Source organism: Talpa occidentalis, unplaced genomic scaffold (genome assembly GCF_014898055.3).
Source record: "Talpa occidentalis isolate TD23 unplaced genomic scaffold, MPIMG_talOcc4v2.1, whole genome shotgun sequence".
Classification (NCBI taxonomy): domain Eukaryota; kingdom Metazoa; phylum Chordata; class Mammalia; order Eulipotyphla; family Talpidae; genus Talpa; species Talpa occidentalis.
Window position 1 is genome coordinate 71,626,308 of NW_026555331.1, and position 24,301 is coordinate 71,650,608.

Below are 24,301 nucleotides of genomic sequence, written 5' to 3' on the forward strand. Positions count from 1 at the left end.
GAAATATGTTAGTGGAGCTGTCTTTTCCCCCATACAGTCGTTGACAATAGATGTGGAATAACAGCTGTATCTTTGATTTAACATTAGACCATGCGATTATTGCAATACCTTGAAGTTTCATAGCTACTTGTTCTTTGAGAACTCTAAATTCATTACAATTATCCATCACACAGACTCCTAAACAGTGCCCATAGAGTCCCTGCTGAAGGTCATGCGGCACAATGTAAGCAGGACACACTTGATAAAATAAAACACCAGCAGACATTGGAACCTTGGAAATGAAGCCCTGTGTCTCTACATTGTTGCTTCATTCCTGCATTCACTGAACTCCATTTAACTGGTGTTTCCTTCTGAACTTTTTGGAATCAGTACATTCAGAGGAGTCAGTAAATATGACCCACTGACATTACATAAATATCACCTGCAACTTTTTAATGCTTTGGGCTTGGAAAATTACTATGCCTACTGGCAAATACCAGATCACTGGCAGCCCCATTAACAGAGTTCATGTCTATTACTTCCTTATAGCATTCATCCATCTGCCCTGAGGACACCGCATTTTTCCTCAACAATTTTCAACATATTTGAAACTTTTTGCACTCATGATTGTAATTACCTCCTGTATTGCATGTCAATCCACTGCTATCAAAACTTTTGTAAGCAACTTGCAGAAAAGTGTTGCTATGGATGCTGATGTATACATAAGAATGACCACGTGGAACAACTAACCCAGGCTATAGCAAAGAGCTGTACATTTTCACAAAGCTGGCACAGTCATATCAGGGACTTTCCTTGTAGCTGGACTGTGTTCTTATAGCTACCATCATGTTTTAGGAACAAGTTATCATGGAAGTTCACAGAATGAAATATTAATGCAGGAATCAAGGATCAGGAAAAGTCCAAAAGAAATAGCTTCCAAGTATAGATGTGATGAACTGGCTAGTCTTCTGTAGCATATGTGAAGTCTTACAGTGATGACAGTTGGCACTGAGTCTTGCCAATGACTTGGCATTCCATTAATTCTGAAAGAACAGCCAAAGATGATCCTGGAGACCTAAATAGACACCACCATTTGTTGAATAAATAGACAAATGACATCTCTAAAATGGTCCTAAAGTTTGGTTCTCAGCAAAGTTTTTCAAGCAGTAATAGAAAATGTCAAATTATGAGACCTGTAATGAATTTATAACTTAGTTAACAAATCTGTATTACCCACAGCCTCACTTTCCTTCCTTGTTGGAACAGAGTTCCCTTAGCACCAAAACCGATCACCTTCCTGCCCAAAAGGAAATTCCATGGGGACTACACCTGAGGGGGGGAGCAAATATTGTTTAAAAATGAGCAATGATGTAAAAAAATAAAATAAATAAATAAATAAACTACCAAAAAAAAAAGGATGTATTTACACAACCAGAAAATTTCAGTTCATTGCTGATTTTTGGCCTTAAGGTTACATTTCTTATACTGACAATGTTTTGAATAGGATATTTAAACCTAACTTTATCCTTTTCTTTCTATGCTATATTCATAGAAGTCTTAACAGACAATTCAGGCAAAAATACCTGTAAAAGTTCATTAGAAGTGCCACAAAAAAAAGTAAATTGTTTTCTTCTACATATGGAAATTTAGTGTTTCTGTAGATTTTTTTTTTAAATATTTTATTTTATATATTCTTACATCCTTTTTCACCTTTGCACAATGTATGCATTTTCATTATGGTTACATTCTCCTTACAATTGCACCCCCTCCTTATTTGAACTCTAGTCCTTCCACTCCCTGCCCCTATCCCCACTCCATAGTGTGTCTCTGGTTTATAGTTGCTTGTTGATTTTGATTTTTACTTTGTATTTGTTAATCTTTTTCTTGGTCCCTTATTTAGGTTTTCTAAATTCCTGCTATGAGTGAGACCATCCGATATTTTTCTTTTTCTGTCTGACTTATTTCTTGGAGCATGATCCCTTCTAGCTCCGTCCATGTTGCTGTAAATTGCATGTGTTTATCTTCTTTGATTGCTGAGTAATACTCCGTTGTGTGTATGTACCACATCTTCTTGATCCAGTCATCTATTTTTGGGCATTTGAGTTGTTTCCATAGCTTAGCTATTGTAAATAGTGATGCTATAAACATAGGGGTACAGGTGCCCTTTGGAATTACTGTTTCTGTGTCCTTTTGGTAAATACCTAGGAGTGGAATTGCTGGATCATATTATGGAAGCTCTATGTTTAGTAGGTCAAGAAATCTCCACACAGCTCTCCATAGTGGCTGGACCAGTTTGCACTCCCACCAGCAGTACAGAAGAGTTCCTTTTTCTCCACAACCTTGCCAACATTTGTTGTTGCTAGTTTTTTTTTTAAATGTGGCATTCTCACTGGTATAAGATGGTATCTCACTGTAGTTTTGATTTGCATTTCCCTGATTAAAAGTGATGTGGAACATTTTTTCATTTGCCTGTTGGCCATTTGCATTTTCTCTTCAGAGAAGTTTCCTTTTAGCTCTTCTGCCCATTTTTTGACTGGATTATTATCTTTGTTTTTGTTGAGTCTCGTCACCTCTTTGTAGATCTTTGTGATCAGTCCTTTATCATTAGTGTTGTGTGCAAAAATGTTCTCCGAGTCAGTGGGGTCTCTCTTTGTTTTGGTTATTGTCTCTTTGGCCATGCAGAAGCTCTTTAATTTGATGTAGTCCCAGCTGTTTATCTTTGCCTTCACCATCACTGATTTGGGCAATGTGTCTGTAAAGATGTCTTTGAGGTGCATGTCATGTAGTGTTTCACCTATATTTTCTTCTACGTATTTTATGGTTTCAGGTCTTATGTCTAGTTCTTTAATTCATTTTGAGTTGGTTTTTGTGCATGGTGTTAGGTAGTAGTCAAGCTTCATTCTTTTGCATGTAGCAACCCAGTTTTCCCAGCACCATTTATTGAACAAACTTTCTTTGCTCCAGTGCATATTCTTTGCTCCTTTGTCGACGATTAGTTGACCATAAATCTGTGGGCTTATTTCTGGATTTTCTAGTTGGTTCCATTGGTCTGTGTGTCTGTTCTTGTTCCAATACCATGCATTTTTCATGGTTATGGCTTTGTAGTATAGTTTGAAATCTGGGAGTATGATGCCGCCATTCCCTTCTTTTTTTTTTTTTTTTTTCAGGAGAGCTTTGCTCTTCAGGGTGGTGGTGCTTCCATATGAATTTCATCAATAATTGTTCTATTTCTTTGAAGAATGACATTGAAATTTTTATTGGAATAGCATTGAATCTGTATATTGCTTTTGGTAGGATGGCCATTTTAATAATGTTAATTCTTCCAATCCATGAGCAAGGGATGACTTTCCATTTCTTTGTGTCTTCTTCTATTTCTTTTAACAGTGTTTTATAGTTTTCTTTGTATAGGTCCAAGTATTTGATTTTTTTGTTTGTTTCAATAATAAAAGTGATGACTTTTTTTGATTTCTTCTTCTTCAGATTTATTGTTTGTGTATAGGAAGGCTACTGATTTTTATGTGTTGATTTTGTATCCTGCTACTTTACTAAACTGATTGATTAGTTTGATTAGTTTTTCTGTGGTGTTTTTGGGGTTCTTTATGTATATTATCATATCATCTGCAAAGAGTGCTAGTTTAACTTCTTCCTTCCTTAATCGGATTCCTTGTATGTCTTTCTCTTGTCTAATTGCTCTGTATAGGACTTCCAGTATTATATTGAAAAGCAGTGGTGAGAGTGGACATCCTTATCTTGTTCCAGATATTAATGGAAATGCTTTCAGCTTTTCGCCATTGAGAATGATACTGGCTATGGGCTTGTCATATATGGCATTTATGATGTTGAGGTATGTTCCTTGCATCCTGAGAGTTTCAAGGGCCTTTATCATAAATGAGTATTGTGCTTTGTCAAAAGCTTTCTCAGCATCTATTGATATTATCATATGGTTTTTATATTTCTTATTTGTTGATGTGTTAGATAACATTGATTGATTTTCAGATGTTGAACCATTATTGTGTCCCTGGAATAAATCCTACTTGGTCGTGGTGAATTTTCTTATGAATACATTTTTGGATTCTGATAGCTAAAATTTCATTGAGGATTTTTGCATCCGTGTTCATTAGAGAAATTGGCCTGTAGTTTTCTTTTTTTGCATTGTCCTTGTTCAGTTTTGGTATTAGTGTAGTGTTGGCTTCATAGAATGTATTTGGTATTATCCCTTCCTTCTCAATTTTTTGAAAGGGTTTGTGAAGGATAGGCACTAGTTCATTTCTGAATGTTTGGTAGAATTTATTTTTAAATCCATCAGATCCTGGGCTTTTGTTTTTGGGAGGTTTCTGATCACCATTTCAATTTCGCTGCTTGTAATTGGTCTGTTTAGATGTTCTATTTCTTTTTCATCTAGCTTTGAGTGATTGTGTAGTTGTAGGAATTTGCCCATCTCTTCTAGATTGTTGAGCTTGTTTGCATATAACTGTTCATAGTAGTTTCTGATTATTCTTTTGACTTCTGATGTGCCTGTTGTGATTTCTCCTCTTTCATTTGTGATCCTATTTATTTGTGCTCTCTCCTTTTTTTTCTTTTGTGAGCCTGGCTAGGGGTTTGTCTATTTTATTTATTTTTTCGAAGAACCAGCTTTTGGTTTAATTGATCTTTTGGATTTTTTTTTTTTTTAGTTTCAATTTCATTTTATTTCTTCTTTAATTTTTATTATTTCTTTTCTTCTACTGGTTTTGGGTGTTTTTTTTTGTTTTTCTTTTTCTAGTTCTTTGAGCTTTGAGATTAGGTTGTTTCTTTGAGATCTTTCTTGTTTATTGATGTGAGCCTCTATTGCTATATATTTCCCTCTTATTACTGATTTTGCTGCATCCCATAGGTTTAGCATATTGGTGTCTTCCTTGTCATTCAACTCAAAGTATATTTTAATTTCTTCTTTGATCTCCTCATTAGTCCAGTGGTCTTCCAGTAGTGTGGGTGTCAATCTCCATGAGGTAGGAGAGTTCCTTGCCTTCTTTTTATGGTTTATTTCTGTTTGATGCCTTCATTGTCAGATGTTTGATGCCTTCATTTTCAGAGAAGATGGTTGGTATGATTTCAATCTTGGTGTATCTGTTGATGTTTGTCTTGTATCCCAGTATGTGATCAATCCTGGAGAATGATCCTTGTGTGCTTGAGAAAAATGTGTACTCAGATTTTTTTGGGTTTAGTGTTCTATAGATGTTTGTTAAGCCCATGAGCTCTATATCCTTATTTAGAGCTTTAGGTCCTCACTTATTTTTTGCCTCATTGATCTATCCATTGTTTATAGTGCTGTGTTGAAGTCCCCTACTACATATGTGTTTTCTGTGATGTCTGTTTTCAGAGATGATAATAGTTGTCTGATTATTTTGGTGCTCCTTCATTTGGTGAGTATATGTTAAGGAGTGTTATTTCTTCTTGAAGTATTGTCCCCTTGATCATAATGTAGTGACCATTGAGGTCTCTTTTTACCTTTTTGAGTTTGAAATCTGTTTTATCTGATGTAAGTACAGCTGTTCCTGCCTTCTTTTTCAGTCCATTTGCTTGTAGGATTGTTTTCTGTCCTTTAACTTTGAGTCTATTTTTATCTTTTGTAGTTAAATGTGTTTCCTGGAGACAGCAAAGGTTGGGTTTTGTTTCTTAATCCAGCCTGCGACTCTGTGTCTTTTTATTGAAGAGTTTAGTCCATTTATATTTAGAGTTAATATTGATATGTTAGCATTTGTATTTTCCATTGTGTTTGTCTTTCCTAAGATTTTATTTATTTATTTAATAACTTTTTTAGGGGGGCCTTCTTTCGTTGTTATTCATCCCTCTGTTGGTTCTGGCTTTAGGACTCTTTGTAGTGTTTTTTGGAGTGGGGTTTAGTTGTAATGAAATTCCAGAGTTTCTGTTTGTCTGGGAAGGTCCTTATTCTTTCTTTATAGAGGAAGGAAAGCTTTGTAGGATAGAGTATTCTTGGCTGGCATTTGTTGTCTTAGAGTCTGTTGTCTATGTCCCTCCACTCTCTCCTTGCTTCTAGTGTTTCTTCAGAGAAGTCTGATGTCAGTTTGATTGTTTTTCCTTTGAATGTTTTCTGTTTCTTTCCTCTTGTCAGCTTCATTATTTTTTTCCTTGTCTTGGATTCTTGGGAGCTTTACTATTATGTGTTGCTGTATTTTTCCTTTCATCATGGATGTTTGGTGTTCTTCTTGATTCTTGTATGTCTATTTTCAGCTCCTTAACATTTGGGAAGTTCTCTTCAATTATTTCCTTGAATATTTTCTCTGTTCCTACGTCTCTCTCCTCTTCTTCTGGGATTCCTATAACTCTTATATATCCTTTCCTCGTGGAGTCAGATAGTTCCCGAAGTCTTTCTTCAGTTTTTTTTTTTCCTTCATACTTCTCTTTCCTTTTCTATTTTGTTTCTTTTTATTTCTGTGTCTTCAAGAGTACTTATTCATTCTTCCATTTCATCTTTTCTGCTTTCACTGCTTTCCCCAGAGTCCTTTAGCTCCTCCATTAATTTTTTGTTCTTCTGCATTTCTTTTACTTCCCTCTTTAGGGACTCAAATCTTATTCTTATGATTGTTGATTATTTTCCCCATATCATTTTTGACTTCCTTCAGTTTTTTAATCATGGCAATTTTAAATTCTCTTTCTGGAAGGCTCAGAAGTTCTTCCAAGTCACTGTTGTTACAATCTGGTGGGTGGTTTTCTTTGAGTGTTGTGTCTTTTTCCTGAGGAGTTTCTAGGTTGCATGTAGTTTTTCTTCTCCCTGATGCCTGTTTTCTAATTTGCACTATGCGTTCGAACACTGTGTGCTGGTACTGGCCGGCATCTTTTTGGTGTGCTCTTTCTGGGATTTCAGAAACTGGTGGTCCAAACGAGTCAAATACTGTTATGCCAAAAGTCCAGTGAGGTGGTGGTACTTTGAGTATGTTAATGGTGGCTGTCTCAGAATATCTCATCCTTCTGTGTTTGTTTAATTCCAAAGGCGTGTCTTGTAGTCCCACAGACTTCCCTGGAGGTGGGGCTGCTGAATTACACTCAGAGCTCCAAATCGCTGGATCCCCCTCTGGGTTCCACTCCCTGCCAGTGGGGACCAGGCTTGTGGGGGCCTTCAGCTTACCTCTGGCTCCGAGGGGAGCCTTATGCCAGTTTCAACAAGTCTTTATTGAATGACGGTCCCTGTTCTAAAATGGCAAGTCGCAGAGGCACTTTCCTGTATGCACGATCTACCCGAACCTTGGCTGCCAGCTCCCCCTCTGGGCTAGGACTGCTGGCTAGAAGGGGAATGGCAAGGAGGTGACTCTGGCTCTGTGGGGAGTCTTCTGCTGGTTTCGAGCAGGCTTTACTGAAGGATGGTCCCTGTTCTAAAATGGCAAGTTGGAGATGCACTTTCCTGCGTGCCCAGTCTGCCCCAGCCATGGGTGCCCACTCCCCCTCTGGGCTTGGACTGCTGGCCAGAAGGGGCCTGGCATGTGGAACTTCCCAGGTCTCCTCTAGCTCCACAGGGAGCTTTCTGTTTCTTCAGATTTTTATGAGTTCTTAAAATTTTGGATCTGACTGGAATTTGGGCTCATACGAACTCACTTAAAATTATTGAAATGCCCATCTTCTAGCAAAATTTTAAAATCTGCCTAAAAATAAAAGATAATCAAAACTATTAAGATAATGGGCATGGAAGAAAATTAAGTTTTTAGATATCTTAAATAATAGTCATGAAAAAATGTACCCCAAATAAAAACTGAATATCCAATAATACTAATTAGGGTGGATGATTCAGTAAAAGGAAGGGCATCACATTTTGCATGACATTTATCCTATTACCTGGCACAATCAGGTGGTTTTAGAAACCATGCAATCCATCCCAGGCAACTCAGGCCTAGAGATTTTGTGATGAAGACAATAGTAACTTTCTGACTCTGTGATACATGCAGATGCATGTATGATGAAGTTTTGCACTGAAGCTGTGTTTTTTCTAGAAGGTCTTCTAATTTGGGAGACTAAAAACCTTAAATTAAGAATCTCTCCAACTCTCCTTCTGCATAGCCTTGTAGTCTCTACACATAAATTGTGCCCTGGTTCCTACATGTTGGGACATGTTTTTGTTTTTGTTTTTCATTTCCATGTGTCTAGAAATATATAAGTAATACTAAATATGCATCCCTACAACATGAGAAACACATATTAAAGAATCAGAGGATCTATTTTTTAAAAATCCAAAATTCTTATCTTTCTTGGAAATAAAATATCTCACATTATTAATACATTTTAGAGTATAAAATGTCATAAATGTTATTTTAGTAAGCAGCTACCTTGTTTAACTCTGGGTTTTAATTTTTTTAAGAATTTCTTTTTTTACTCTTATCTACTTCTTTCTCTTTCATTTGGTGTTTTGCTTTATATCCTACTCCCAAGTCCTCATAACACAGACTTCTAACTCTTCCAATATATTAACAAACACACACTCCCAATCATAAATCTTTTTCCATTCTCAAATCTTCTATTTGATCTAGATTAACATTTTCAAGATAAAAACAAGTCTAACTTGAACATACTTTCTAAACATTAAAGAAGAAAAGGAAATATTCTTACTCATAATGGGAATGATGGAAAGAAAATCTGTATCTTCAAACTCAGCCATGAGGGAGCCCAGATTCCAGTGTACTTTGGGGTGGGAAAATGGGAGCACACTCATATGGCAAGTCCTGAGGCAGCTGCTTCAACTCCTACTGAAGATGGAACCTGAAGAGGGAAAGTGGCTCAGTGGGCTGATCTTCTATCTGGGTATCTAGCACATTTAATAGGTTTTCTTTCTTTGTCTTTTTTTAAAAAGATTTATTTATTTATACATACAAGAGCTGGGGCACAGGCCAGAAGTGTGGGGTGTAAGAGGATTCACCAGAGACAGAGTGGGGAATAGAACAGGCAGATCCCCAAAGTACACTGCTAAGGCGAGCATCGGGCGGGTCAGGAGAGGTCTGCTACTCCATGTGGGTAGCTCCCTGGCTGGCTGGGGATCAAACTTGTGCTGCAGAGTCTGTGGACAGTTTCACAGGCTGTGTCTTAACCCTTGAACCACCACCAAGGCACCACATTTGATAGTTTTTTCTTAAAAACTTTAAATCAAGGACATGTGAATCCAACATTTTTTCCACTTTTAATAATTTTGATAAATTTTATAGATTTTAGATTAGGCTTTATGAAGATTAAATTATAGGACCAGTTCAATCAGAATTTCAGAGAAGCAGCTAAACCCCAGGTAGTCAGCCAGTTAGAATGTGAGTTAATTAACCTGTTTTTCATTTCTTCACTTGTGCTATACACAGACCTATAAAACATGTAAATAGGAGACTGAGAGTTGGGAAATGTATCCTACTGTTCTGAAAAAGGTCAAGATATGCTAGATATGCTTTCTTTACAATGTATATTAATAACCAAGATATTAACTTCTTTTCTCAATGTGTATGTAGTGGTAGTTAACCATTAATATGTGCAAAATTCTAGAACACTAAGTAGATAACACAACTTCAAGTAGATATCATTTCTTGTATACCTGTGTTCCCAAGCTTCAAGAAGTTATTTTTAATATATAAATACATATTTAATATATATTAAAATCTCAGATATATTTATGAAGGGAAAAAGGTTTTGGCTTAGAAAAAATGAAATTATACAGAAAATTAGTAACCTTATGGAAGAAAATCACTCTAAGATAATTTATCAGATAGATAAAAGCTTCATAACACTTGATAGTATTCAACATAAGTCCAAAAATGTGATGACTATGAGGAAGGTTTCACAGACTAGTGTGTACATTAATAATTTAATGATCTTAAACAACATGATAAAAGAAAGCTGAGAATAGACAAAGCTTAATGACATGATACTCTACACTTGTACTAATTTTTATATAATTTTAGATCTCATTCCTCACACAGACTCCAAATAGTACACACCCTACAATTGCAACCATGTAATGATATGTTGATATTGACACAAGACACTGTGTCTTGTTCTAAACCTTCCATATCTGTCATTTATCAAATGGCACTGCTTGTTTATGTAATATTGCTCCAATATTGAGCTTTTTTGGTCTTCAGAACTTAATATTTACCAGTAAAGAAAGTTTTTTTAAAAAGAAAATTTCATGGGATATTTAAATTTGGGATGATTTTTGCATATGTTAAGGTATTGTGTTTTTAATTTTGTTATCAATTTTTAAAATGTAGGGAAAACAAGAATTTCTTTTCATGGCATTCCTAGACAAGCTCTAAGTATTTTAGTTTACATACATTTGTTTTTTGCATTTCTCCATTTTAAACCTGACCAGTGCTGCCATCAGAACAGGGTATTGAAGAGGAATATTTATCACAGACCATTTCCTATTTCTTTGTTTATTGCCAGGGGCCACCTTCTAGCCACTGGCCATTTGATGATGGGGTTGGGGGAGGATTTCAACAAGAGTACATCATCTTTTTTTCAGCCCTGAGAAGCTGAGGAATGGCACTGTGGGAAGCATTATGTGCTAGTTCTGTAGAAAACAATGCTAATGGAAGGAAGTGAGTCTGCAGATTAGCTTTCCTTCCCAGCCAACAGGTACTTGGCCATTTCTCAACTTCTATAATTTTTGTAGGAAAAGTGAACATTTCCATTATTATTACTAGTGTAACAATGTTTGTATCTCTAAATTACTAAGTAGTTTTGATCTTCTGTGTTCTCCTAAGGTAAGAATTCATTTTTCTTTTGGAAAAAAATATTTAATTATATCTACCTTGAAATTTTAGTATTAAAACAAAGTTCAGAAAAGACTTGCTATAAGGACAGACCATGGCATGTAGTATGGATTCTAATTTCTAGGGTTGAAGAATCCACAGCAAGTTTTTAATCATCCATTTTAAGTTTTGATCAGTTCTTCTATTTCTTCTAATGTTATTAAGAAACAAATTACTTTGTCATTACGTAGTTGAAAGCAAACTTAACCTTTTCTTTTTTAGGTTAAAACAATTCCAATTACCTCAACACATTTCCAATTCCAATATTTACATTTTCTTTTATAATCTTTTATATTTTATAGTCTTTTCAGTTTTTACATATCATTCATAAAATGTGAAGATCTATACAGGAATCTGTATCTACTTGAAAACTTTAAAGTTTACAGAAAAAGAGAAATATATTATTTGACTTGGGAAAAATTCAATCTTTTATTTCCACATTAAAGGTATTAATTTATTCACCCTCTTAGGAAAAATCTGCACAATCACCACAGATAAAGTCACTGCAGTCTTTACTCCTTCCTGTAGCTAGGATAAACTACAGCCTATACAGCCCCCCTGAATTTTTTCTTTCTGTTCTTGCATTCCTTTCACTGTTTTCTTGAGGTCTTTTCTTCTCATACAGGCCATGTCTTGCAAGTCTATATTTGGGTTCATTTTCCTTTGAGTAATCCAAGGAATTATACATGATGCCATAGCTAGTTGTCTTGCCAACACCAAAATGGGTTCTGAACTCAAATACAAAGATAACATCTGGAATGGTCTTATGCATTTCAGCTAGCTTTTCCTGAATTTCTGTCTTAGGTGAAGGGCATCAGTGGCCACTCATTTCCTCTGAAATAGGCTGTTGGTTATGAACTTCCTGGTCTAAATAGCTACTCTGTTATTTACATGGAGGTAAGATCTTCAGACAGTCAGGAAGGAAATGCAAAATTTCTTCTTTTACAGTATGTCAGGATCAAAAGTGGTTAAAAATTGCATTCTTTGTGTAATGAAGCTTATTGAGCTCCTACTGCATGCCAGTCACCATTCTAGGGGGAGATTAAACAGTTCCTACTAGAAAAAAAAACTCACTATTCTCATGTGAAAAATAAGATGATAATGGGTTTTTTTGAGTCAAAAAACATGTTAAATAAATAATTACTATTAGCTATTATTAAATATTTATGGTATAACGGAATATTTTAGCAATACTTAATCCTTAATCTCAGCTGGGATTCAAAGAGGCAATTTAAATTTTATATCTGACCTCCCCAGTGGCACAGCGGGTTGAGCGCAGCGCTTGAAGCTGTCTGCAGCCTCTGCAGTGGCGGTTTGATTCCCAGCCTGGCCAGGGAGAAACCCACATGGCGTGGCAGACCTTTCCTGCCTCTCCTGCTTCTCCCTTCAGCAGTGTCTTCCGTCCGTCTGCCTGTTCTGCTCCCTGCTCTGTTGCTGGTGAATTCTCTCACCCTCCCGCGCCTCTGACCTGTACCCCAGTTCTTGTATAAATAAATAAAATCTTTTAAAAATAAATAAATAAATAAATTTTGTGTAGCAGGGTATGAACTATTTCTTTCTAGAGATGCAATTGGGCCAAACAAGTCTTTACCTTTCCTAGGTCTGGGCTCAAGTAAGCAAGATTGGAGTAAAAGAAAGGAAAGGATAAAAATGCATGGTCTACAGCCAGTTCTCCTTACAAGTTTATCAGGTAGTATCTACCCAATACAGCCCAGATCCCTTGTGTTTCAGGATGGTAGCTAAATTCTGAGGGCACAGGACTGAGGACTCCTAGGCGCAAGAACACCTGAACCCAGGCTGTTAGACTCTTTCCCCCAATATTGACAACAGACCCAGTTTTTCACATACCTTCTGCAGGAAAGTTTCTTTCTTCACTTCAGGGCAAATACATACTATATCTTGTGAGTGATGGTGACTACTAAGGATTAAGGGGGACAGAATCACTGCCAATAAAAAAATATATGTTGCAATATTACAAACACCAATAAATTTAACTCAAGTACATACATGACTCTCAAGATGTGGTTGAGTACCTACGAGTAACTGTGTTAGGTGCAGAGACAGCTAGGTAGTTACCTCTAGGACATGTATACATGCTGGGACAGATAGGGGAACCATCACCTAGCTGTCCCAGAACCACTTCTAAGGACAAAGGTGTGGGTGTTGCAACATATTTAGGGGGTGACTGGGACCAGTCTTCCTTGTAGTGCTCCAGAGCTGTAGACTTACATGAAGAGGAACAGCTCTGGAGCCATGCACACTAAGAGGTGTCCCAAGCTGGTGATGTGCCCCTTGGGAACTTTGCAAGAATTCAGGATAAATAAGTTCCATGTTCCTAGTAAAGTTTTACTTCATCACAAATGCGTAGATGAAGTTTCTTAAAAGTAAAGCATAGATAAATTATATAGTAGAAGCAGGAATTATTGAAACTAATAAGATGACACTGAGGATTTGAGTCTTACTCTGGCCAAACATGGGTATGGCCATTCCATCCTCTTTTTACCCTCCTTGCTTTTCCATGAAAAGTATGCCATTTATCCAGCCCCAAAATCAGTCAGTTCTATTTGAAAGTGACAGGTATTCCCTCCTAGTAGATATAATCCTACCAAGAAAGAGAAATTATCACTCCTAACACATATAAATTCTAAAACTTTACCTAGCAATAAAACTTCCTGATCTATCCATACCTTGGAGTATTAAAACATGTAAGAAAGTTAGAAACAAAATCATACACACACCCCCCATACATATAGCATATATATGTGCAAAAAAACAGTTATATATGTATATAACATATATATGTGCCAGATAATGTAATGTCCTTTTCAAATTCTCCAGATCTTAGTATTTTGATGTTAACTGCATTTCCCTAAACTTGTTTGCTTGTCTAGTGATATCTTGGTGATTACAGGAAACACAACAGCTAAAACCAAACTTCACTCCCAATTAAGAAGTCAATAAAATTATGTGGGTGCTTCTACTCAGACGTCACTTTTCAATAACCAAGAGACTTTGCACTGTGTTTGGGTTCTTAGACCAGCCACTTTCCCCCTTAAAGATGCAAACAGGATAGAGGGGGCAAGGCATGTTACCATGCAAGGGGTTGCATGGTAACACCAGGAGAAACCTGCATGAGATCAAGGATGAAAGCTTTGTTCCCAGGCATACCCTGGGATGCCAAGTTGCAGCCTGGAATTTTTACAGCAGAGTTTTAAACCCCTGACAATGAGAGTTTATAATGGAAATGCTGCCAGACCTTTAACTATAGCGACGCCACTATAATATTTATAAGTACATTATACTCTTTCCAAACACATGTGCTCATTACTTGTGTCTCTGCTTCTGCCTCACTTCGGGGGAAACTCTCTGTATAAACACAACAGATTGGCTTGCTTATACTTTCAGACTCTAATTGCTCTCCATCACTATCTGTTAGAAGAAAGCCTGCCCTAGGGGCCAAGCAATGAAGCCTCTCCCACTGTGCTTTACCCTAAGTGTCTTGAGCCACACAGCCTTCCTTATTCTGACTATTGGAGTTAGTCAATCTTTACCACCTTTAGAATTTCTTATAATTATTTCTTTCAAAGAAATACCTGACAGAGAACACACTGGTGGGTTGGAGACAACCCGTGAACCAACTGGGTCTGACAGAATCTGACCATTAGTCAGGTTTTAAGTAAATAGGGAAAGAAACAGCACACACCAGTGAAAGGCCACTCAAAGTGCTGACAGCTTATCTGGTCCAACATAAGTAGGTTTCCAGGGAAATTGAGCACTTAATAGTGATGTGGAATGACAAGGATTTCCTTATTCTTCTATGCAAACCTCACAGTAATTGTCCGCCTGGCACAAAGACATGCTGAATCGTTGTTCTGAGACAGAGTGTACATGCATGGCCTCCAGTGAGGAGACAGAAAGAAATGTGTCCTTCTTTGCAGTAGACAGTGGAAGGACCCTCCACACTGTGACTCAGGTCACAGAGATTCTGTCCCTGCAGGATGGAACGCATGCCACTGCTACCAAAATAGAGTGTATATTAATCAAAAAATTGTGGCCAGCTTTGGTGCCCACTTCTCAGAATATAGCTGTAAGTTTATTGGTGGTGGTTTCATAGCCTAAGGCTTTCAAACAGAAATGAATCACAAGTGTGAAGCAAAGATTTACACACCGTAATTTCATTGTCAATGCTGAGGTCATGAAATAAAACAAAGGTTACACCATGAACTGACATATAAGGCCCCTCAGTTCTCAAGGGGCAGTACTGGGAGATGATCAGGCCTAGCCACAGTAGCAGGGCCATGATGGACCATGCAGCATGACCACAGCAAACATTCTTCAGCTAAACCTCATCTATCAATGTCAGATGAAAACCCCAAGGTTGATGGCTCATCATGACAACACATAGTCATGTAGAACATATACAGAGACAGATTAATTAATTTATGCAACAAACATTCTTCCAGAGTAAGGTATCCCAACAGATGGCATGCAGTCTAGCAAAGTAAAATGACTGGGTAAATATGCTGTCATTCTAAAAATACAGAAGCATAGGAAGTACTTCGGCCATCTGAGACCCCAACTCTCATGATGGCAAAGATGACATCTTGTGTGGAGAGCCCATGCATGCACATTCTTCTGGAACAGCACTTGTTCCAGGACACTTTGGGTACACTTTGTATTTGAAGTAGAGCAGGAAAGCTTTGGGGATCAGCCAAAAAGAGGTAGACAAAGCGCCTACCACAGATGAATTTCCATCTGCCCCAAGACTGTAAATGCTGGTCACTCATTGGTGATATCTGTGTGCTGACATGCTGGCAGGCACCATGGCCATAGCTTTGTGATCAAGGGAAAGGAAACTGCCTCCAGTAATGATCCTACTGTTAATATCAATGTCACATTCATGTTTTTAGTGTTGGATAAAGGAAAGTAATGGACTGGTATTTCAGGTTTGTCTATTTAGAGAAATTTATACATAATTTCATTTACTTATTATTGCTCATGGAGCTGTGGCACAAGGACCCACCCTCAATTGTTGCTTCTTTCTTCCTCCCTCAAATATCCATCATTTTAAAAAATATTTATTTATTTATGCACACAAGAACTGGGGTACAGGGCAGAGATGCGGGGGGTGAGAGAATTCACCAGAGATAGAGTGGGGAACAGAACAGGAAGACTGACCAGAACACACTGCTGAGGGGAGCAGTGAGCGAGCCAGGAGAGGTCCACTGCGCCATGTGGGTCACCTCCCTGGCCAGGGATCGGACTCATGCATGTTGCAGTGGCTGTGGATAGCTTCATAGGTTGCATCTTAATCACTTGTGCCACTAGGGAGGCCCCAAATATCTGTCATTGTCAGTACATAATACTGCACATAAGATAACATAATACAGTACATTAGACAACACAATACTGTAAAAGAAGTAGGACAATCACCACCTACCAGAAAAACCTCAGACCTCACTGGGTAGAGGTGGCCTTCAGATTTCAGAGTGACACAAAGTCAAGGTGCGGCCAAGGCCCCAGGTCTCTGGCCTGCTCTTTGTGTCTGTAGGCCCCACAATAGTCAGGGTGGTAGGCAGGACACCTGCCCTGGGACAGAACTGTCCCATGCCCCCACGCAGTCTAATTTAAGCACCATGTTTTGGAACTAGTCTATATTTGAGTAGTTGATTTTAGATAACTCTTGAAAACAGGAAGTGAATGTTACAATTTTAAGAACTATTTGGCGATCAACCCATGAAGAATAACAATCCTATAATTTTTAAGTGTAGGAAAAAACCTCAGAATTTTAATGTTAAAGGCTTTATGGGTTTTCCCCCTGCAGTCTGTCAGCATTTACTATGGCAGATAGAAGAGAAAAGAAGAGATGCAAAGTTGCCTAAGCAAATAAGTAGTTGAAAATTTCTATAGTCCCCCTCTCAAAGGAAAGTTTACGCCATGAGAAATCACTTTCTTTCCAACTGTAACATATTCAATGAAGGAAAACAAAAAGGTTCTTTTTGCAAGGTAAAAGTGAAACTAATATAATCATAATGCTGAACAACAACAAAAAAAAAATAAAAATGGAGAGAATGTTACTTCCCCTCCCATGAAAATGTTGCCATGGCATGGCAGAGCAGTTATGAAGAGCTGAGCGCTATTTACAGAGATGCCAGCCTACAACTGAAGGTCCTCTGAATTCTGTTACCAGGGCAGTTCTCTCAGCTCCCTGAAGAGGCCAACTTCACTCAGCTTCTGACAAGACAGCAGCTCAAAATGAAGCAAGTGATGGTCTAGAACCAAAGAAAAATTTTAAATAACATCCTGTTACTTTCAAATTTGGAGATCTTAAATCCAAGAACATATTATAAAAATTCTGTTTATATTGGAGCTAAATAAATAATCTAAGCAGTGACTTGAACCCAATGAAACTATGGAAATCTAGCAGAAGGAACCATGATCCTCTCTACCTTCTAGCACCATAGTCACAAAGGTCATTTGTTCAGAAAGAAATCCTGCTTGCTTGCTTGGCCTTACCTGGTAGGCAGGCTCTCCCACTTTTGTGTGTCCCTTAGAGGGGCAGAATATGCTCTGTCATAAAGCAGCTGGTTTTGCTGAGCGACCCCCTGGAAAAACAGCTTGCTTTCACATTTTCCTTCTGTGAAGAAAGGAAATTCTTAGAAGAGTTCTTCACAGGAAGAAATAAACCTAAACTCTCTCTCTGGAGAGTTATAAGAATTTGTTGAGGGTAGGGACGTGGTGACATGTCCCCACTGAGAGACAAAATATGTATGTAAAACCTACGTGTTCTAGATTCCCTATTCAAATACATCTTATGATAAGCACACAGTGAGAACATTCTCACTTTGAGCTTCAGTAAGAATTCACAAATGCAATTATGTATTTCAACCTAGCAGTGAGACTCCAGGCTTAGGAAGATTGCTGAAATTGATATTTATATAAACCCCCTCCCTATAAAGGAAAAAAGAAGAATATTCTGAAAAATGAAAAGTAATTACTTAAAGAACATCTCCTCTGCCTGCCTCTATAATAAGCACCCTCTGGGGCTGTATTCTGCAAGTCAACAATAACATACACTCTTCCAGTGAGCATATGTCTGCATAAAGTAATAGGCAGAAAACAGCTCTCTTAAACAATTTGGTGCTTGAACTTTATGTTCCTAATCTCTGCCTCATTAATCACATTCAGAATTTGTCTTTAAGAGTCTGAAGATAAGAATAGAAGGTGGGAAGAAAGAAAGAAAAGTAAATTCCTGGGTCCAGTGAGATTGGTGAGACATACAGGAGCTGAAAACCCACCTCATATACCAAAAACAAGAAACAAACCAAAAAACCCCAAAACCGAAGGAAGCTTGTTCGAGGTACCTAAAGTAGGTATTATGATACAAATCATATCAAACACTAAATTGGGAAATAACACATGAACTTAATATTATCATTTCAGCATTCAGAGAATGAACCTCATCTGTATTTCAACAGAAAACTTATGAAAATATTTAATGCATATATTTATGCTTTTCATTAAAAAGAATGAGATGCACAAACTGAAGTCAAATCCACCTCATGAAGAGACATAAATGTAGACTTCATGAACGCAAGAATGAGAAGAGGAAAAGGAGGCATAAGGAGTATAAGCCACTTACTGTCCCTGTCCCAGCCTCACAGTGATAAATATATGAACCAAAGGAGGAGAGGAACAATAGTATAAGGCCAGTTTCCACACTGGGAAAGGAGAAAGAAATCAACAAAAACATTTAGCTTCTAACCTGTTGTTTGTATTTGTTCCCTTTCCTTTTTCAAAACTTCAGAGTCTTCACAGATCCTAAAAAACTTATCATTGTCATGTTTACCAATGAAATGTTCTATTCCAAAGAAATGCAAGTGTGAGGTCACTGTGTTGCTTAGGGCTGTGTTCCAGAATGCTGTGATGAAAGACCATCCTTTGGGAGGTCAGCACGTGCATCATTGTGTTTTTTGTATATCTAACTTATGACACAGGAATGTTCCTGATTTACAACAGTCAATAAAACAATAGAACATTCTCCTTTTGCCTGTTGTTGTCAGAAAAACTGCTTATTGCTTTCTGGCTGACAACTGTTTTGCTGGTTGTCAAAGAACAACGTTCAAATGATGAAAGACAGTTGTGTCACTGTGTTTGATGAGGTAATAAGATCTGCACACTGTGGGCTAAAATCAACTTGTGGATATCATCAGTTTAACCAAATATATATCTGCCAGTTCAAATACTTTTGAGAATCTGACCCATGTTATACAAGGGGAAAAAAGTAGTGAATTAAAGAAATTAACTGCTTAAATATTTCACATAGGCTTTTGTCTTTATAACTAATAACATAAACAATCTTAGAAATTGATTGCATGCGGGCCTCCCCTGCTGATGAATGTTCTGCTGCGCCGGTTCGATCCCAGGCAGCCAGCAAGGGCCTCCCATAGCATGCAGTGTGCTTTGTCAGTCTGCCTGTTCTGTTCACCGCTCTGGCTCTGGTAAATTCTCTCACCCTCTCGTGCTTCTGACTGTACCCAGTGCTTGTATAAATAAATAAATAAATCTTAAAAAAAAAAAGAAATTGATTGTATGCTTTACTAATTTAATAGTCCCTTTCCCAAATTAAAAAAAGAGTAACAGAAGGCCATTATCCTGTCACATCTCACTTCTAGGTCTTATCTTTTAACACATTGGAAGTCTTCAGTATATATCTTCCTGGGAATTGCGTTGGATATTAACTTCCTGGGAATTTAAGTTGACACTATAACAGAGAAACAAACAAAAGGTCTACTGTTACATAATAAATCAGAGTTATGGAAACGCCACTTCCCTTGTTTGGAATAAGATTCACTCCCCAACTTTAACAGGGAAAAGTTGCAATGTTCTATTTAATATGATTTTAGTTGTTTTCTATAATATTCTAGTATAATTTTCTTTACTAAAACCATATTGAAAACCTCAGTTATCTTTTCAATAGACAAGGACATAAGGTCAGGGCTTCAAGACACATCACACTTACAATTATCAATAAGATAAGAATTTACTCAAGAAAATGTCATTGTATTTTTGATGTGCTTTTGATATAAATTAAATGTCAACCCATGGAACACCAGCTGCTGGGAGTTGTGTAGACACCCAAAGGGTCATCTGGCTTTATATAATCATCTTACTGGGAGTCTTTAGGATGTAAATAAAAATGCACTTTCTGCTCTCACTTCCATAGCAGTTAACAGCAACAAGATAAAGTTCTATAAGCACAAACCTGGCTGAACTTGAAAAGACTGAGCTGTCAGTTTTGAACTTGGAAAGACTGAGCTGTCAGACACAGCTAAAATTTCAAGATTGAAATTAAGCAACAGTCCACAGAATGCCAAAAAACAATAACACATATAAACAAACAAACAAACAAACAAAAAACTGAACGAGATCTAGTGGAAAAAATAGAAGGGGGTATATTTTGACTGAATGGATATATTTTTTCTCATTGGATCATACCATATCTTTTTTAAAAGTGTGCATTGAAAAGTTGATGACAAATGTACAAAGATGTGATCATTATACTTGCTAAATCTTAATGGACAATCATATATTTTTTTTTAATTTTAGGCTTACAGTTACTCTTATAACAAAAAAATACTACTTAATTCAGTTTAAGCCTCCCTTCAAAATATGATAAATGTTATGGACTACATAAGGTAAAGTATAACATATTATGCTGTGCCTTAAAATAATACCATAAATGAGTCAGTCCAAATATTCTCTTTCTTCAATTTTTAAAAAAAAATGCATTAGTTTGAATAGATTAGAAGGATCCTGCCATACACTAAATTATATTTTCTGAAAAGAGGTTTTTGATACAGACAGATTATAGAGAATTCTGAATCTCCTATAATTGTAGTGGAAAACTTGTGTTTGTATTTTATATGTTCATATGTAAATTATTCTTCAGAGAGAGGAGTATTCCTTTTGTAAACTGTACAATGCTTACCTGACCTTGAAAAAGAGTAAGAGACCCTCAACCCTTTCCTTTTGGAATAACCATAAGTAAATAATAATTTTATTCATCCATTTATTGATTATTCCACTATTTTTTTAAAGATTTATTTATTTATTTATACAAGCACTGAGTACAGTCAGAAGTGCGGGAAGGTGAGAGAATTCCAGAGTCAGAGCGGGGAACAGAACAGGCAGACTGATGAAAAACACTGCTGAGGGGATCAGCGAGCGCGGCAGGAGAGGCCTGCACGCCATGTGGGACCCTCACCCGGTGGCCAGGGATTGAACTGGCGCTGCAGAGGCTGTGGGCAGCTGTGCAGTCCAGCACTCAGCTGCTGCGCCACCAGGGGAGGCCCCACTATTTTTTTTCATGTAACCACACAGGAACCAGTGATAATAAGAAGATATATTCCCCACCTTCAGAGTTCTTTTTTTTTTTTGAATGTTTTTTTTTTTTTAAGAGGCATGTATTTATTTATTTATTTGTTTGTTTGTTTGTTTGTTTGTTTGTACATGCACTGGGTATAGTCAGAAACGCAGGAGGGTGAGAGAATTCACCAGAGCCAGAGCGGGGAACAGAGCAGGCAGAAGGACCGAAGTACACTGCTGAGGGGAGCAGCGGGCGGCAGGAGAGGTCTGCGCGCCATGTGGGACCCTCCTCTGGTGGCCGGGGAGCAGCCGGGGATCGAACTGCACCGCGGAGGCCGCAGGCAGCCTCTCAACCCAGCGCTCAACCGCTGCGCCACCAGGGAGGCCCACCTTCAGAGTTCTTTTAATTAATTTGGGGATGCGAGTACAAAAGATACTATGGAAATAGTTCAATTTGCTAAGCAGACAGATAGAACTTTCCACCTATACTCAGGGCATCAGGAAGCATCCCTTGGCTGTATTTCATGTGTTTCAATATGTCATAGTTATTATCCTAAATAACCCACAAATCATTACATCTGTAGCTTCTTCATATCGGCTCCCGAGTCCTTTTGACACAATCACAGTAAGCTTTGAGAGTGTCCTTAGGTTCTCAAATGGCAATATCGTCTGATATTGTTTTGTACATTTTCTGTCTCAGACCTGGAATTGGTTAATCCTCTAAGAAACTCTGGTCTCTTTTATTAGGAAATAACATTTAGAGATCACATTCTGAATTCTAAGTTTTGAAATTCAACATTTCTAGGTTGATGAAAAGAAGCTTGCTCTTTTTATGTGGAAGTTTCTTTTCCAAAATGATATAGTTAAATAAAAGTGGTATTATAAGAGGCATCATTGATAGGAAGAAAATGGATAGATATAAATGCAAACTCAAAGTCCACCAGTTGCAAATCACTTAATCTCTCCTAAATGGAGATATTATTACCTCCTTTAGACTGTGGTTGAGAGTAAATGAGGTGTAGTGAAACACACCTTGAACTTCACCTATGACTGCACATACCATGTTTTGTTGAGTTAGAAAGACCATAGATTAGAAGATGTCCCTTGGCTTCCATAGACAAGCATTGCCATTAGAACAAAGACCTGTGTTGTCAAGACCTGCCTGAGTGGCCCAGAAATTACTGTCCTGGGTTCCCACCACATAGACTGATTCCAGCAACTAATGCCAGCTTCACATTGGCTCATGTCATTGCTGGAAACACTCTCCACAGGATTCACGCCTCTTGTTCTGATTTTATTTAAATTATTCCATCTACCAAAGACAAATGTGACTGTTTTCACTCTCCAATATGCAATACAGGAGGTTGTTGTATTTTAAGCTGGGTTTTCAGATAATTTCTTCCCACATTCACCCAAATATAATTTATTGACTAAAATATCTGTTGGGAACTTGAGGATCATCAAGTGTCAAACTTCATATAACCACCCATTAGGAAGTGGTAATGGCCTGAGTATCTAAAGGCTTTTCATTAAAGTGCTATTAAAAGTATCAAGGGAATATCTGTTTTAGCACATTGGTAGAAAGTTTGCAAAAAAAGAAATTATTTAATCCCAAATTTTTGTAATAACATTAAAATATTTTATAAACAATGATTATGGCAATTATAAAATGCACTTACTGAAGTCAATCTATAAGCATCTCTAATATGGTCATAAATATTGCTATGAAGACCTAAAATTATATGTCACAGAACAAATACAAATTCTGCTACTTATTAGCTGTGCATCAAGGGGAAACTACTTAACATATCTGGGCATCTTTGCTAAAAAGATGGTTAGAATAACTACTCCTATTTCATAAATTGTAATCATAAAAAAAAGGAGGTAAAGCAATTAGAACATTGCCTGTAGGCCTTTTACTTACAACCAAGATAGAATAGCAAGGCTAAAACTTCTTGGTTAAAACAATAAAAAAAAAAAAACACAAAACACAAAATATATCAAAGAAAGATTTTCAGTACATGATATCAGGTAACAAAAGATAAGAAAGAGACAGGAAAATTATCAAGGAAGGCTGATGTCTAGCTGACTGCCTTAGAACTCCTAACCACAGCACAGTTGGGTTACTCAGAAAATGGGAGATCTGAGCTGAGAAGATGAAGCTGAGAACCACAGAGACCAAGAAAGCTAGTGTTGGCAGACTGGGAGAGGAAAGAAAATTCTGGAAATTTGAAGACAATCCCTCTCCTGTGTTCAATTCAGCACTGATCCTTGTGCCATGGCTGGAGAGAATAGCATCTGAAAAGAATAGAAGCATGCTGCCAGCCCTCACACAGACTGGAAATAGCATCTGTTGTCACTAGCTAGAGTGGGAAAAAAATATGACTCGTCAAGCATTAGATAAAGTACTGAGAATGGTTTTAACTCCAGAGTGAGAAATAATTAGGCCAAGACCAAATACAGTCTGGCCCCACCTACAAAATCTTACAAGCAGTACATCAAAGCACCAAACATCTTCCAAGTTACTTAACTACATCACAGAGCATAGGATTTTAAAACATGCACTATCCAACACGATAAAATTCACAATGTCTGGCACACAATTAAAAATTATCAGAAACAGAAAACAATTGCCCCTATGGAGAACAAATCAATAAATGAAAACTTATAGGAAGAATACAGGGGAAACAAATAAGGGATCAGGGAAAACATGAATAACAAAAATAAAAAAATAAACAAGCAACTATAAATCAAACACATTCTGCAGGGGAGGGGGAGAGAGAGGAATCAAAACAGGAGAGGAAAGAGCACAAGGGACTATGGTGATGGTGCATGGGTGAACTGGTGATGGGAATTCTATGGGGACTACACATGAAAGGAGAAAGTAAACATTGTACAAAAAATGAAGAATTATGTGAAATATATATATAAATAAATTATATACAAAATGAAAACCAGCAATTGACCTATATTAAAATTAGCAAAGACATTAAACATTATTAAAACTATATTCCATATGGATAAAACATATGGAAGATATAAAATAAAGCTCAGAATAAACTTTTATAATGAAAACTGTAACTTTTGAAATGAAAAATACCTTGGATGGGAGTAATGGCAGAGTACACTTGTTGAAGAAAATATTAGTGAACTTAAACACAAAGAAATTGAAACTACCC

At 37.2% G+C, this 24,301-nt stretch overlaps 1 long non-coding RNA gene across 1 annotated transcript; it reads right to left on the bottom strand.

The window, feature by feature from the left end:
* Positions 1 to 245: 245 nt before the first annotated feature.
* LOC119244294 (uncharacterized) lies at positions 246 to 18,641 on the bottom strand. The gene is made up of 5 exons (XR_005124935.2): positions 18,520 to 18,641; positions 17,271 to 17,391; positions 12,603 to 12,697; positions 8,575 to 8,724; positions 246 to 1,054 (listed from the first exon to the last, which is right to left on the bottom strand). It is a non-coding gene; the product is annotated as an uncharacterized LOC119244294 (long non-coding RNA).
* Between the last annotated feature and the right edge of the window lie 5,660 nt (positions 18,642 to 24,301).